Source organism: Vigna umbellata, chromosome 11, assembly GCF_029865625.1.
Source record: "Vigna umbellata cultivar VRB3 chromosome 11, Vumbellata_1.0, whole genome shotgun sequence".
In the NCBI taxonomy this organism is placed as follows: domain Eukaryota; kingdom Viridiplantae; phylum Streptophyta; class Magnoliopsida; order Fabales; family Fabaceae; genus Vigna; species Vigna umbellata.
Window position 1 is genome coordinate 10,060,498 of NC_142175.1, and position 16,979 is coordinate 10,077,476.

Here is a 16,979-nt window from a genome sequence, read left to right on the forward strand (position 1 = left end):
ATATCTATCTTGTATGATATTATATGATATGAAATGTTGATATAGATGTATTTATTATTATGTGATGAATTTTGATTTTAGCCTTTGTTCGTTTGAACAGATTATACTGTTCAAACGGGTTTGAGAACGAAGAAATGAAACGCGACCGTGTTTGTTTTTGCTGATTTGCGAAGATGGATTATAGTGGATTTGCGAGATACGTCTGTATATGGTCACTCGCATATATGCGACGATTTACGCTGATTGTGAATAAAATTTCACTTTTGCCCTTAACACATTTGATTCCAGATGTGATCACAGACGCTGTGTCCAATTACAGTTATTAGAAAAAATATTGAATCAGTTTATTTGATTACGGGACTGCGTAATCGGTTACACTGCAACTACAAATATATATGAATGGTGGATGGTGTATTCGATTACTGATTCTGTAATCGGTTACGCGTGAATATATAATTTGGATTTTTGTGTGAATCTATGCTCCATCTTTCTCTGTTCCCTTACCTAATAATAAATCAATCAATGAATTTAATTCTCTTTTCTTTTTCTACAAATCGATCGCTTTCGTCTGAGGAAAAACTGAAAAAATACTCCAATAAGTTTGTTCCTTCTTCTATGCTTTCGGTTTTTATTTTTAAGCAAAATTGCAACAATATTTGTTTCTTTTTTGGTCCGTTTCAACCACTAAACTTTGAACAAAAAACAACATTTATTTGTCTCTTTTGTTTCCAAGAAGATTGAAATGTTTTGTAAATTAATTTTGGAGTTTTTCCAATGCATTTTAAAAAGAGAAAATAATTTTTTTTAAGTTTCTGTTTTTTCTCTTATTTTTTTTCGCTTACCAGTGACAAAAAATAATAAGTTCGAGCTGAATTAGTCGTATAAACTTTATCCAATTAGATTAATTTTGCGCAAAAAAGGGTTTTAATTTCATTTAAAAAAAAGTATGTGTTTTCATTTGAACAAGTCAGCTAGTTAATCTAATTACTGTTAGTCAAATTTAATAATTACTTACTTTCAGAAACTAATCTTTTTGTTTACCCACGTGATGAAACATTTTAAACATTAATTTTAACAATTATTCATAATTTTTTCCTCTTTCTAAACATTTTTACAATTAAATATAACATTACAAATAACATTTTATAATACTTTTATAACTAGGGACAATCTGGTCATCTTCATTTTCTACCAATTAAACTAATTTTTAAAATCTATCACATCAATCAAATCCTACACTAATTCTGACAAACTTTACTTCTAAATCCACTCTCAATTACCCACAAATCCACTCAAAAAAACAACAAAAAAATTACTCTCAAATCCACACAAATCCATTCAAATCATCTCTCCCAAATCATCTCCCCCAAATCACTGTAACCGAACACAGCCTTAATGATTTAATTATATGATAGTAAGATTGTTTGAAAAAGATGATTATTTTAGAAATGTAATAATTTATGAATGGCGTTGTGTTGAAGGGAAGAGGAAAGAGCAGATGACGCAAAGGGGAACGAAGGCAGAGAGTGGACAGGTAAAGGACAATGACAGAGCCATCTCCATCCATCTGGCACGCGTGTTCACTCTGCTGTGCTCACTCTCTGTGGCTGCGCACACCTTCCTTTCACTTTGCTTCACTCCTCCAATATAAACAAATTTGTTATTATGTCGTAATTTCCATCCCAATTTTGTCACGTAAGATTCTTCTCTTGTCTAATTCCTGTATACAGATAGATAACAGATCAATTATCTTTTAATGCAATAAAAATGCTATAATATCGTGTTTGGATAAGATTATTTTATAATTTTTAAGATTTTTAAATATATTGCAATTGATTGTATTTTAAATTATTTTATTTGGATGAGACAGTTTTGCATTTAATAAACTTTATTTTTCTAAATGAAATATTTTAGTTATCATTAAATTTAAAAACTTATTTAAATATTTAATAATGGATACAAATTAAAGAAATATCAATATTAAAAATATTTTCTAAAACTTTTTCAAGGTTTTTCACTTGTACTTTTTTTTCTTAATTTATACTAAATGACAATTTTTTTAATTATGTAATAGATTTGGTTAAATATAAGTAAAATAACATCAATGATTGAGTTATTTCGGTCAGAGCCAAGTCAACTTAGTTTAGTTTGAGTTGATTTGGGTTCAGTTTGAGTCAAGTAAGTTCAAGCTCTAATCAAGTTGAGTTTACTCACACCCAAATTGAGTCGACTCAAGACAAATCCATATATACCATGTTAAGATTATTCAATCTTGATCCAAGTCGAGACAAAACCTAGGTTCGATTGAATAAAGTTAACTAAAGCTTAAGTTGAACCAAATCGATTAGGGTCCAAGTCAAATCAAATTGGACCAAGATCACATTCATATGAGTTGGGTTAGGCTATTATCCAGTCAAATTTGGTTAGGTCCAGCTTGAGCCAGGTCCAAGTTAGGTGGGATTGAGACAAATTAAGTTAGGTAGGATTGAAACAAATCAAGTTATGTTTGCCTAGGTTGAGTTAGATTCGTGTTGGACCAAGACATTAGTGGGCTTTAAGTTAGATCAATCCAAAATCAAATCCATAAGTCCATTAGGTCCAAGTCGAAACAAATCAACTTAAATATAAGTCGATGCAAACTTCAAAGACCAAAATATAAATTTGAAAATATGAAAAATTTTAAATTCTTATTTTTTGTTAAGTGAAATTTGAAATTATTTAATTTTGAATAACACATCTATTTTAATGAAGGTCTACAAATTTAATTTCTTTCTCAAATTTTATTGTCCGAACAATATATTTTATCATAAATATTTTATTTATTTTAAAATTATATTCTTAAAATATCTTAGGTTTAATAGCCAATTTAGTCCCCACTTTGGTTGAAAAATCTCAATTTAGTCCCTCGTTATAAAAGTGTTTTACATTAGTCCTAACTTTTAAAATAGTGGGTCAGATTGGTCCCTTTCGTTAAATATAAGTTAACGAAATTAATGGATGATGATGTGACACAGCTTAAAGCTGATGTGTTAGATTGGTCCCTCGTTAGCTTTAAGTTGTGTCACATCATCATCCATTAATTTTGTTAACTTATATTTAACAGAAAGGACCAATCTGACCCACTATTTTAAAAGTTAGGACTAATTCAAAACACTTTTATAACGAGGGACTAAATTGAGATTTTTCAACCAAAGTGAGGACTAAATTGGCTATTAAACCAATATCTTATCTAAACACATTATAAATGTTTGGTAATTTTCATTTTAATATAATAACAAAAATTTCTCCAGATTTTCAAGTTTAGAGAAATGAAAATGGGATAAAACAACTTAGACCCATAAACATCAATTAATTTAAATGAAAACCACTATATTATGGAAAAAAATTGTTTTTAACTTTTTTTAATTTAAAAGTATGTAACTATTTAGTTATTTAGTTTTAAACTATTTTTATTTAATCAAGGGATCTAGTTTTGTTTTTATTTTATTTTACTAACATTATCTTTGTTATAAAAATATTAATCTTATGTTTGGATAAAACATATTAAGAATTTCAAATTTCAAAAATATTAATCTAGTCAAGAATTTCATATTTTTCTTGTTTCCATGTTCATATTTTGATATCCGTAGATAAAATCAACTTAAGTCTAAATCGATTTGACTCAATTTAACTTAGTTTGACATGACATTGATTCAATGTCTTGACACAACTCGACTTGGTCAAACTTGAAGTGATTTCTCTAAGTCACACCTAGGCCCAACTCTACTTGAACCAAAACCAAGTTAGGCCTGATTGAACTTGACTAGACATAGGCTTAGACTAATTTAGCCAAACATGATCCTACGTTAACTTGGATTGACTTAGACTTAGGTTAACTTGGCTCAAACTCAGCCTAGGTTACTTGGTTTAACCTGGACCTTGGTTAACTCGGATCAGTCAACGTAGGTAGATTTTGCTCGACTAAGCTCAGGCCAACTTAATTCTTCCTAGACCTAGGCCAACTCGAATCAACTTGGGCAAGGGTAGACTCGACTCGACTTAGGTCTCAACTTAACCATGTCTTAATTAAGTTAGGATCGACCTAGTTTTGATCGGACTAGGAGCCATTTGAACCTAGTCCAACTTGTCTATACTCAAATAAATGTTAACATGTCCTAACTTGGTTTGACTTGGGCCCGAGCCAACTCAAATCAAATTAATCCCAAGCCAACTTGACTTAACTCAACTAACTCGCTCCTACTTGATGGGGCCTAGACAAACATGACTCGACCAAGCCTGAGTCAACTTAACTCAATTGAGTTCGAGCTGACTTGACTAAATCGAATTTGAGTCAACTCGACTTGATCAAACCTAAGATGACTTAACTGAACTGGGCTCCGCCCAACTTGACCCAATGATTTGAGCCTATTTGGCTCAACTTAGCTTGAGTCAACTTGGGCTCAGTCAACTTAGCTTGATTCTAACTTAAAAAGAGTCGAGTCAACCTTGGATGAGCTCGACTTAATGTTATCTTACTTGTGTTTGACCCTATTTACCATTTTATAACTTGAAAATAATCTCATTTAATGTAAGTTGAGAAAAAGCATTGCAAATATAAAATAATATTTTTAGAACTTTAACAAAAATAATAATATCAATCAAGATCTATTACTAGAGATTATTCATGAGTGCATATGTATGTCCTCATTCATTCTTTAATATTAGATTCTTAATTGGTTTTTGTGCTTTAGAATATTGTTTTAACTATGATTTGTTATAATTGAGTTTATTGAGCATGAGATACAAAAAAAAAATGTTAAAAATAACTTTTTAGTTACATAAATATTTTTTAGATATTTTGAAGTATGTTAGTGCAACTACAATTAAGTTGAACTCATGGAGATGTGAAAATAAATTGATTAAAATTTCATGACACCTTAAAGATAAATTCAATAATATCAAATAATAAAAACCACAAAATGTCAAACTAAACATTGCATAAAAAAGGATAAAAAACATAAAAAAAGTGAAAAAATTTGGCTAAGCAACAAAAGATTATTATAAAATTCTCTGTTTTTTTTCTCAAAAAGGGCCTTGATAATTGTGTCTCCTCCCGTTATGTTCTAAATGATTCAACATTTTTTATGCTCCCTCCACCACCACCCTTGCTCCCTCCACCTCCCAAACCCTTTACAAAAATTTTTTAATTACAAAAGTAGCATTTTTTTACTTTTAACCCTATTTATTTACTTTATTCTGAAACTCTCAATTCCTACCTATTTTTACTCACATTTTCACTCGCGCAGCCCCACCCCCCCTCCCTCACTCTCCCAAGTCTCATTTTCTCTCTTTCCAGATTCCCACCCCCTCCATCTCTCACCGGATTCGTTTCTTCTCATCTCCCAACTCTTACTTCTCTTCTTCATATTTTTGTCTCCATATTTGTTTGGTTTTGTGGTGTGATGATGTGGCTTTTCATGGTGCGGCGATGTGGGGTGTTTGCGGTGGTCATTCGGCGGTGCAACGATTCCAAACGATAATGAATATTTTATGACTAACAATAATGAATATTTTATGACTAACATCATAAAAAAATAATTTTGTTGACATTGATAAAAAATTCTAAATGACATCAATGGAAACATATATCATTAATGTTGGTAAAAAAAATGATTGCAAAATAAATATGGAAATTAACCATAATCGATTGTTAACATGAGAGAAATATTCATTATTGTTAGTAAAATGTGTTAAAGTATCTGTATCTCAATTTTAAAACGATAACGGAATAAAAAAAATGAAAAATGTATACATGAATTAATTAAAAAAATTTCAAAAATTCAAAATTCTTACTATTTAATTATAATTTAAAATTTTCTAAATTTAAATGATCAAATTCCTCTCTTAAATTTTTAAAATTTCAATATTTTAATTTTTTATTTAAATGATTATATAAAATATTTCAACCTTTTTATAAAATTAATTATCCTCCACAATATTTTTTCTGACACATTGCGACATATATTTCTTTTTCATGTATCAACATTTTTTTATGTGAGATTGCTTAACTTTTCGTACGTTAGTGTGAGTAAGATAAACAATCAGAAAGTTCAAAAGATACAACAATGGAAAGAAGCATAAAAAACAGAGAGAGACAGAAGAAAATGAAACATAGAAAGATGGGTCCACCATTAAAATGGTTGTGTTGTTTGGGTGATGAGATCGAAGAGAGAAAGAAACAGCATAACTATCAATAACAAATGCTTAACAAATGCTTGTTGGTTAAACATAAACCAGACCATCGCATTCATGTAGGGGATTTGAGTAGGTAAAAGTTAAAAAATATTAACCCTAAAATTTTACTAAAGGGTAAAACAGGAATAAGAAGGTGGAGGAAGGGATAAAACAGGAATGTGGAGGTGGAGGGAGTAAGAGGTGGTGGTGGAGGAAGCAACACCCTATATTTAATTGTTGTAAATATCTATAAATATTTAAGAAGATCTCTAGTTTAAATAACAGGCAAATATTATCTTTTGATATTTACTAATATAGTTAAATAAGGTAATTATTTAAAAATATCAAATAAAATATCTAAAGATGTATTTTTTTTAAATTATCTTTTATCATAAATATTTATCAATTATCAAAGTCCTTTTTATTTTCCTATTCATCTTCTTGGCTTAACAAAATTTTTTTTTCATGTTTACTAAAAAAATATTTTTAACATTTTTTTATGTCTAAAATTCAATAAACTTAATTATAATAAATTCTAATTAAAATAATCTTTTAAAAAAAATCAATTAAAATCTAAATATATATATATATATATATATATATATATATATCAATTGTCAATATTAATATTTTTGATAATTATTTGATATTTAAATAATATTTTAATTTAATACTAATTAAACTATTTTATCTAAATAAAAAAAATTAAAATTTACTATATTTAAATTTCTTCATTCAAATAATTCATTTAAAAAATAAGGTAATTTAGAATTTTATTAATTAAAAGTACAAAATAAAGATGGAATACACAGCACTTTTTGCGGATGACCTAACATTACGTATGCATCATGTAATGTGCAACCAAAATATCAGCTGGTAGATTTTATCGGTCAATATTGAGATTTGGTGTTCAATTTGCGTGGAAGCATGCACTGTTATCTTCAACATCCTTATGATAATAAAAAAGCATCCATTTACAAAGTTGCCACTTAATTCTTATTGCTCTTAGATTTTTTTTTCTTCCGAAAATAATGTTCTCTTAATTTCAACCCTCAATAAAATTCAAAATAAGACTTTTTTTTATCTAGAAGATATATTGTACATAAAAGTTGTTGTTTATAATTTTTGTTCCTTTGCTAAAAGAATTAGTAAATGAAACTATGTCTAATAGTCTGGTACCAATTAAGAGTCAAATTAAGAGTCAATGTTAAGAGAGTTTAAATACTTATTTCACTCTTCAATATGTCTTTTAAGAATAAAATAACACAAATTCCAAAGAGAATAATATTTTATGAGGTATAATTGACCTTAATAATGTTATTGAGATCTTCATTATGGGGTTGATAACAAGGCTTAAGATGAATAGTCAATTCATTAATACCTCTATTGGGGATGAATATACTTTGTAAATATTTCAACTTCATAATCAGGTCACACAATCAATTAGATATATGTGATTTCTTTTATAGTTATAATTATATTAAAATACATATTCTTATAGAGTTGAATATACTTTGTAAATATTTCAACTTCAAGCCTTCTTAGGAGTGCTTGGAATTGGAGTATTTGTAGAGCATATTAAACTTTATAAGAATAATACATATTTATTTTGGTTGTATTAGTGACTGATAAAATATATAAATTTGAGAATGTTATTTTGACCCCCTCAAAATTTGTGGTCAAGATCCACCAGTAATGATGAGTAATGAATTCATTGGTCGAATCTATCTTCAAATGTTAATTTACCTATTTGAAGTGATTGGTTAAATTGATGTTTTGTTTGCAATTTGTATATGTGTCAACACTCAATTTTGTCCGGGTTGTAAAAAAAATTCTATTTTTATTGGTTATTTATTATTTTCCTTTTTATTATTTTACCTTTTTGTTTTATTCTATTTTTATGTATTTAGATTTTTTTTGTTTTTTATTCAATTTTATTTCTTATTTTCAATTTGTTTTAATAAAGTTAATTAATCAAAATAGTTAAAAAAATTGAAAAGTAAAATTAAAATTAAAAATAATGAAAATAAATAAAATAAAATTGAAAAAAGTAAAAAATAGAAAAAAGGGAGAAAACGTGGGAAATGGTATGGAATACGTGTCTCAGCAGGGGAGACCAGGTGGTTACAAGAGAATATTTTCAAGATTTTGAGGGGGATTTTGGTTGGGATCAGAGAGAGAGAATAGAGAGGAGGAGGGCACACGAGAAAACCATCATTTGGGATCATCATCCAGGGTCATCATCGGCACTGGCACTGGCAAGAGGAGGTCACCGGAATACGCAGCTAGCAGTAGCAGCAGCCATAACAGCAGGTAGGTCTTTGTTCACTTGTACATTCAGATTCATCATATATGCTTACGGCATAAGCTCCATTCACCCTATCTCGCCAGCCCATACACCATTATCACTGAATCATCTGTCCCACTCATTCTCATATGCACACTACACACTCATCGTTTCCAAAACCAAATGGACAAGGTTCAACCAACATTAAACCAATCAGTAAACATTAAAAAATTAGGGGAGGTAGAGAAGGAAAATTGGCGTTGCAGGGGAGCATTCAGCATTCGAGAAAATCCTTGAATGGGGAGGAAGAGAGTGGCTGATTTGTTTCGTGGTGAGCGGTTTGGAAGTAGTAGTCTGCTGTGTGGTGGTGGCAGTGGCATCGCTAAGGTTGTCCTGGTAGGTGGTGATGACCGTGTAGGTGGCCGAGGAGGTGGACGAGTATAGGCACGGGGAGGGACCTTATCGTGACAGTGATCGTGTTTCGTCGTGGAGGTTTTAGCAATAGTGAAGTTGATGTTGATGGAGGATGATAGCACGAGCGGATCGGAGATGAAGACGGAGGAAAACCATCCCTGAGAATCTCTGGTTTTCGAAGAGAGAGAAGTGGTGACGGTGGTGTCATGGCTGATGGTGGTTCTGGTGGTGCAAGTTGTCGCCGGCGAGCCTAAGGTTTATTCTGGTTGAGGTGACGGTGGCCGGATATGGCAGAGGTGGTGGTGAGTTCGTGGTGCAGAGCTTGGGACCTTGGGTCAGAGAAGACGTGAGCTGGGGAGTGGGAATGAGGATGAACCTCCTGAACCCCTAGAAAATTCTAGGTTAGAAAGCATTGGACTGGGCCAAGCCCAGAAATGGGCGTACGTCTGGTGCATTGGGCCTTTTTTGGAGCGCTCGTTAGTTGGCGTCCGTTCACCATTACCCCGCAACGAACGCTCGTTATCCAAACAAACGAGCGTTCGTTAAAACTTAAGTTTTTTGACCGTTCGCTCAGCTTCTATCTAACGAGCGTTCGTTATACAAACGAACGACCGTTCGTCTTTAAGCCTCCACATTTGAACGTCCGTTCGTCATGACAATAACGAACGTTCGTCCTTAAGCATCCATTTTTGAACGTCCGTTCGTTTTGTCTCTTAACGAACGCTCGTTATCTTTAAGCTTTTTCTCACCGTTCGTTCAACATTCTCAACGAGCGCTCGTTATCCAAACGAGCTAACGCTCGTTATCCAAACGAGTGAACGCTCGTTAACCGTAAGCCTTCTTGAGCGTCCGTTTACCATCTTCACCAATGAGCGCTCGTCATTTAGCTTTCGTTCCAAACATCTGTTCGCCAATGAGCGCTCGTTCTCAAGCTTTCGTTCCAAGCGTCCGTTCACCATCTTTCCACAACGAACGCTCGTCATTCAGCATTCGTTCCCAATGTCCGTTTGTAATTTCAACAACGTCCGTTCGTTATGTCTCTCTACGAACGCTCGTCATTCTGTGCCCTTTACAACGTCCGTTATATTCCCCAATGAACGTTCGTTTCTTTCGACGAACGCTTGTCGTTCGGTACACATTTTTCAACGTCCGTCCGTTGCCTTCCCCAACGAACGCTCGTCCATAACGAGTGTGCGCCATCCAACATCATTTTCCTAACGAATGCTCGTCCCAAACGAGCGCTCGTCATTTGGCCTCCACTCACCTCATTTACCCAACGAACGTTCGTCCTCTCCCCAACAAACGCTCGTCATTCTGAATACTGTCCCCAACGTTCGTCCAGCCTTTCCCATTTCTTTTTTTGTTTATTTATTTTTCTTTATTGTCTTATTTTATTTTGTTCTATTTATTTATTTTAGACATTCACTTATCCTAAAATATATATTGAATAATACAATATTGATAGTTTAAATAAAAATTAATTACAAGAAAAGTTTTAAAGGTTTAAGCACACGTGTGACCGCTCGCGTCGTCCTTGTGCTAAAAACCTTCTCTTCTCCTTAAATAAATTTCAAAAAATACGTTTTAAAGGTTTAAGCACACGTGTGACCGCTCGCGTCGTCCTTGTGCTAAAAAACCTTTTCTTCTTTTCTTAAATAAATATACAAAAAGTATACGTTTTAAAGGTTTAAGCACACGTGTGACCGCTCGCGTCGTCCTTGTGCTAAAAACCTTTTCTTCTTCTTAAATAAAATTTACAAAAATATGTTTTAAAGGTTGAACACTCGTGTGATCGCTCGCATCGTCCTAGTGTTCGATACCTTTCTCTCTTATTTATGTAATATTAAACGAGGGTATGAGTGCTCGTGCGATCGTCCGCATCAGCCTAGCACTCAATACTCTCAAGTTTTCCTAAATAAGTAAATAATGGTATGTGTGCTCGTGCGATCGTCCGCATCAGCCTAGCACTCAATACCCTTAAGTTTTCCTAAATAAATAGATAACGGTATGAGTGCTCGTGTGATCGTTCGCATCGGCCTAGTGCTTAATATCGTTATCTCTCTTTTCAAAAATAATTAATTAAAAGTATTTAAATATCATTTTAAAGGAATGAGTACTCGTGCGACCGTTCGCGTCGGCCTAGTACTCATTACCTTCTTTTTCTCGAAAATATTAAAAACATAAAAATCTCCAAAAATTAAAAACATCTGCTTTTTCAAACAAACAAACAGTCTTTCAGCTAGAACTACGTAACCCTGATTTCTCATTTTGAATGAGAATACGTAGGAGCAAGGTCAATCCTTGTCGGGCCCAAAAAACTAAAAAATATGTTTTGTTTATTTAGAATTTTATTTTAGGGGATAATTAAACATTTTGAAAACCGCATCATATTCGTGCATTTAGTTAAAGGTACTGCCTTAGGGCAGGCGTTGTGGGGTGCTAACACCTTCCCCACGCGTAACCGACTCCCGAACCCAATCTTTGGTTTTCGTGGACCGTGCTTTATCATTTTATGGTTTTTCCATAGTTTTCCATAATAAACTATGGTGGCGACTCCAAATCTCTTTTCAAAACACGTTTCTTATTTGGATCGTCGTCCCATCGCGATTCCGGTTGCGACAATATGTTTACATTGATTCTATCTATGAATTGAATTGTGTGACCTGATTGAACTTGTATGATGTTATTTGATAAGTAAAATAATGCACATGTCTTAATTGAAAACGAGTGAAAAGCTTAGGCAAGTTTGTTAGAGGTACACTGTTAGCATAAGTGATCTGGATAATTATCTAGACTTATTGGGTAAGCATATGATTCCTTGAGCGAGAGTGCACAAATTGCAACGTTTGGATTCCCATAAGCGAGTTATTCCTTGTTGGGCGAATTTATTAAAAGTAGTTGCATGAGGTACACTCCTTGAGCGAGAACTATCTGTTAAGGTATAACTAGTTTAAATATAATATATTTTGTTATGATTGATATGAAATGTATGGAATGAGGAAGTAATGATTCTTAGGTTGTGAATTCTAGCACAATTGTATTGTGCGTAGTGTATTGATGACAAAAATTGAAATACAAAAATTGAAATAAGATCATTGTGACTGTGTTAGTAATGATGGATCTTTTAAGGGACATGGTGTGCATTCCCTTCAACAACGAAAGCTACTTTTTCATGACCTTGAGGATAACCATTTATGTTTGCTCATAAGTTGATTTTGGAATGTGATGGCAACCTCATTGGCTAGGTCGGGTCAAAGTTAGGAGATGTGCATGTAGGGGTGTTTTCTTGGATGAATGATGCGAAAATGTGGTAGTAAATTGTCCAAGGATGATGAGCTAAGGTATGGATGGGGTAGAAGATCAAAACCTCTAGGAGATATGGTGTTGGTGGTGTAGTGTTTGGTGACTCCAAAAGAGGTTAGGCCAACTCAAGGAGGAAGGTGACTAGAAGGGCCTTTAGGGTTGTTCTAGTCTTGATTAAGGAAGAGTATGACCATATTTTGGCAGCATAACATTACTTAATTCCAAGATGAAATACAAGGGTGGAGACACCTCTATTTATAAGCCAAGGGTGTCTCCTTCTAACTCTAAAAGCATGATCTCCCACCTTTGCTCTCATTGGCAAAAAATGAGGCCTTCTAAGTAGTGGACAAGTGTCCACAAATCCTTTCCAATGATAGGAGGACATGTGGCCACTCACAAAGCACAATCCTCTCCATTCCTAGAGTGCCATATAACCACTACTAAAAGCAAAAAACTCTCCATTCTTAAGGTTCCATGTGGCTACCTTTTAAAAAGTAAATCCTCTCCAATGAAACATGACACACACTTTCCAGTTAGTTTGGATGTCTAACTTAAGGAAAATCCTATGCTACTTAGGCCTTAATACAAGCTTTAAACAAACTTACACTACATGGTCAAATACAATGGCCTAGATATCCTACACTAATCTTCAATCCATGCTCCATGATGGCTTCAAAGGTGGCCCATAAGGTAGAGCTGATGTCATCTTCATGGATGGCTTCCAATCTCTTGAAAGTGTTTGACCATGGCTATGAGATTTGCCATCATTCCATCCTTCTTGAGAAGGATTTTCCCTAAAATCTTTAACATGAACAAGGCAAAACTTCCTTATCTTCTTTGGAGTTTTGTGTGCTTCTCCACCAATGTCAAATACCCATTTTATAACAAAAGTTAGAACAAATGTTATAATAATAAGTAAATGAAGAATATAGCTCCCAACAATGATACACCTTAAATCAAATGAATGATCAAGGTCTTGGAGAGTAGGAGCATCTTTGAAGCTTTTATTTGTCTGATGTTGGATGTATATGTTTGAAAGACTATCTATTCCAACACAATAATTAATTTTTAGAGATATGCCATCACACCCTTCCGTTTGAAAAGGATTTGTCCTCTAATTTTCTTGTTCTTTTATGACAAAAACCTTTTTCTTATTATTGGTTAATTTGTGTATCTTTCCACTAGGATCAAAGATCCATATGCAAGTGTCATCAAACTCAAAACCAATAATCTTATGAGCCACAAAAACATGTATTTAGATGAAAGATTTAAAGAATACCTTATGCTAATTTTAAAAGAATTTACTTTAAAACTTTGAAGGTCTATTCCACAAAATTGTTTGTTACTTTGAGTTAATTGTATCCTAGAAGGTAACATCAACTAAAAGTTTGACTTGGAAAAATTTGAGGAGTTAAAAATAGTAGGAGGTGAAAAATAAGTTAAAATTTTTTCAAAAGTAAAAGTGAAGTTTTGAAAGATGGTTGGATGTATTGAGAAGAGGTCAAGGATTGGAAAATTCCCTTCATCATCTTAGTCTCAACCTTAATTGTGGGAGTGGTAGGGGGCTTTAATAACTCTTTCTCTTCTTCTGTTATCTCAATCTCTTCTTTTGCACTCTTTTCTTTCTCCTTCCTTTCTTTTATCTTTTTCTCTTCATACTCTCTTCTTCTTTCCTCCTCCTTTTTCTCTCTTCTTACTTGCTCTTCTTTCTCTCTTTGTTCTTTCTCTCTTTTCTCATGCTTCTCATTGTATCTTTGTTCTTTCTCTATTTTCTCATGCTGCTCATTTTCTCTTTGTTCTTTCTTCCTTGTTTTGTCTTCCTCTCTTCTTCTCTTAATCTTCCTTAAATTCTTTTGGAATTTTTCTTGTTTTTCAATAAGGATTCTAAGCTCTTCTTCTAAGGTAGCAAGATATTGTTTTCTTTCAAGTCTTTCTTTCTTTTCTATCTCTCTCATCTCACATATTTGATCTTGGTTTATTACAAGGGAAGAAGGAACAAATTTTCTTCGCATGCATTCTCTCAAGTCACATCAATCTTTAATTGGAGATTTTCTACCTTTCTCAACCTTAGATTGTCTTTGATTCCACCATTCACTTGCATGTCCTACAAGCCTCGAGATTCATAAACTAAGTATATAATATTTACCTTGCCTAACTAGGAATGGATGAAGTTCTTCTATTCTTTTCTTCCATGCTAGGTATGATAATTTACTAATATTCTCACCAAAGAATGGAAGGTGACTCTTAACTTTATAATGTAGCTCATCCTCACCATGACTTAAGTGTAAACTACTATAAGAACTCATTTGTTTTAAAGAATTTTGAAAAATTATTTTCACAGATAATCCTAGACATTTTTAAGATTTTCAAAATGGCTTAAGCAAATAAACTTAATATTTCAAATAAAATTCCTTAAGAGACTTAAGGACACAAGAGAAGCTTAAGTTCACTTCCAAGAAAGAGAGGTGAATCACTATGGATTTCTTAGAAACCAAGTCTTTCCTAGCCAAAGCTTACCTCAAGTTCTCTTGTACTAAACTTCTCAAAGGGATTTAAACTTGAAATAAAAGTTGACACGCACTAGACTATCATAATTAAAGAAATTAATTAAAGTTAATATATGTGGCCTAATGGTGAAGTTAGAAGGAACTTTTGTTCCCTCACACTTACCAACTACAACACAAAATATTAATCAAAGTCCAATGTTCTTGTTAGGTCACATCCTAACAAGGCCAAATATTACAAGTCCAGAAAGGAAAACAACTACAATTTTACAATTAAAAAAAAATACACACAAATCTCTCTTTCTCACCAAGTGTATACTCTATTCTTTTTTGTTTTAGACCAAGACTTCAAGCTTCCCTTCAAGTCCTTCTTCACCTTTGGATGTCCCCCATTGTTTTGGGCTTTCATCCTAATGATGCTTACGTTTTTAAACATTCAAAGACCTACACCACAAGTTAAAACCACTAAAGCCAAAAGGAGTCTAAGGAAAAATAAGAAAATGTCTAAAATGAACAAAGGCTCTTCAAAAAGATTTTTACTTTGACAAAACCATGAATGTTTAGAATACAAACAAGCAATTAAAGGGTAAGAAATAAATGTTAGAACAAAAAAAAAGAGTTACCTAAAGAAAAGCACAAGAATAGATCACAAAAAACCAAAATTACTAGAAATACACGTGCTTTTGTCCTTTTGCAAGCTAGAAAAAACAATGCACTAAGGCAACCTTTTTAGGTCATCATGGCTGCTGGAACAGTAGCTAGGGATGTGAGTTTCATCTCCCAAATCAACATCAAAGTGCTTACTCAAAAGTTGGTTACATATGGTACATGCATGTGCTTTTATTTTTACTTTTTGCTTTTGCTTTTTGTACTTTTTGTCTACTTTTCTTTTGTACCTTTTGTCTCATTTTTTTTTTGAAATTTTTAGCACAAAGACATACCAAATTAGACCTTAAATCTAGAATGTTTCATCAAGTTTGATGATCATACAAGTTTATAGCTCCAAAATAAAGACAACCTACTAGAATCAAGTATAGCATGAAACACAAAAAGTGACATAATGGAAACCTAACTCCATGAACTTGTTCATGATCTAACAAGTATGAACTCAAATATATAAAATAAAAGCACTCAAAGGCACAAATACAAATAAGTTTTTGGACATGATGTCAACATATACTTTTGATGATTTTCAAAGTTTCAACTAGGAAATAGAGACATCAAAAGGACTAAACATGACTCTAGACAACATGGAAAGATTTGAAATTTAAAATGAATTAAACAAACATATATTGACCAAAAAAAATAGTAATGAATGACTAAAAATAAAAGGCATAAAACAATAGCCAAAACTACCAAAACATAACTTGAAAAAAGCTAATGACAATATTTTGGTAGCTTTGACCTTTGCTGAGTGTTTTACTCATAACTTTCTCTATAGAACTCCAAATGAAATGATTTTTTTTTTCAACTGGACTCAAAGGGCTGTCATATGAGTATTTTACGTATTTTTTTGATAACTGGGCAAGATGCAGTTTTAGTTTGAACATCGTCACAATTTACTGCTAAAACAAATTATAGATACAAAAAAACACAAGACAAGTAAGGAATAACATCAACAACACGAAATAATAAAGGATAGATAAGGACCAAAAGACTTAGCTCTTGAAGAACCAAAGCTCTTGTTACCAAATGATGGCAACCTCCTTGGCTAGGTTGGACCAAAGCTAGGAGATGTGCATGTAGGGGTGTTTCCTTGGATGAATGATGTAGAAATGTGGGGGTAAATGGTCCAAGGATGATGAGTTAAGGTATGGATGGGGTAGAAGTTCAAAGTCTCTTTATGGTGTGGAGGTGTAGTGTTTGGTGACTGATGAGTCGTTATTTCTTGAATTATATTTAGTTTATTGCACTTAAATAAACCAGGGAATTGTGTTTAATTGTTTGTTATTTCCCCGTTTTCTGAATTCTGCTTAATTTGGTCGGAAATTTGTAATTGTGCTAATTTGGGTTTTCTAAGCTGATTAAGTGCATTTTTGAAGTGCAGGAAAATTTCGGAAATACATTTTGGGACATCATGAAGAATGCCAAATAAATTCAAGACTCTCCACACAGATATTTTTGAATTAATTAAATTGTAATTCAGTAGTTTAGAATTTTTGAATCAACTCTTATATTTTAGGTCAATTTTTGGTAAATTAGATTAGACCCAAAATTAGAAGTTAGTGACTTGGCATCCTAGGGTTTTATTGTGTGGA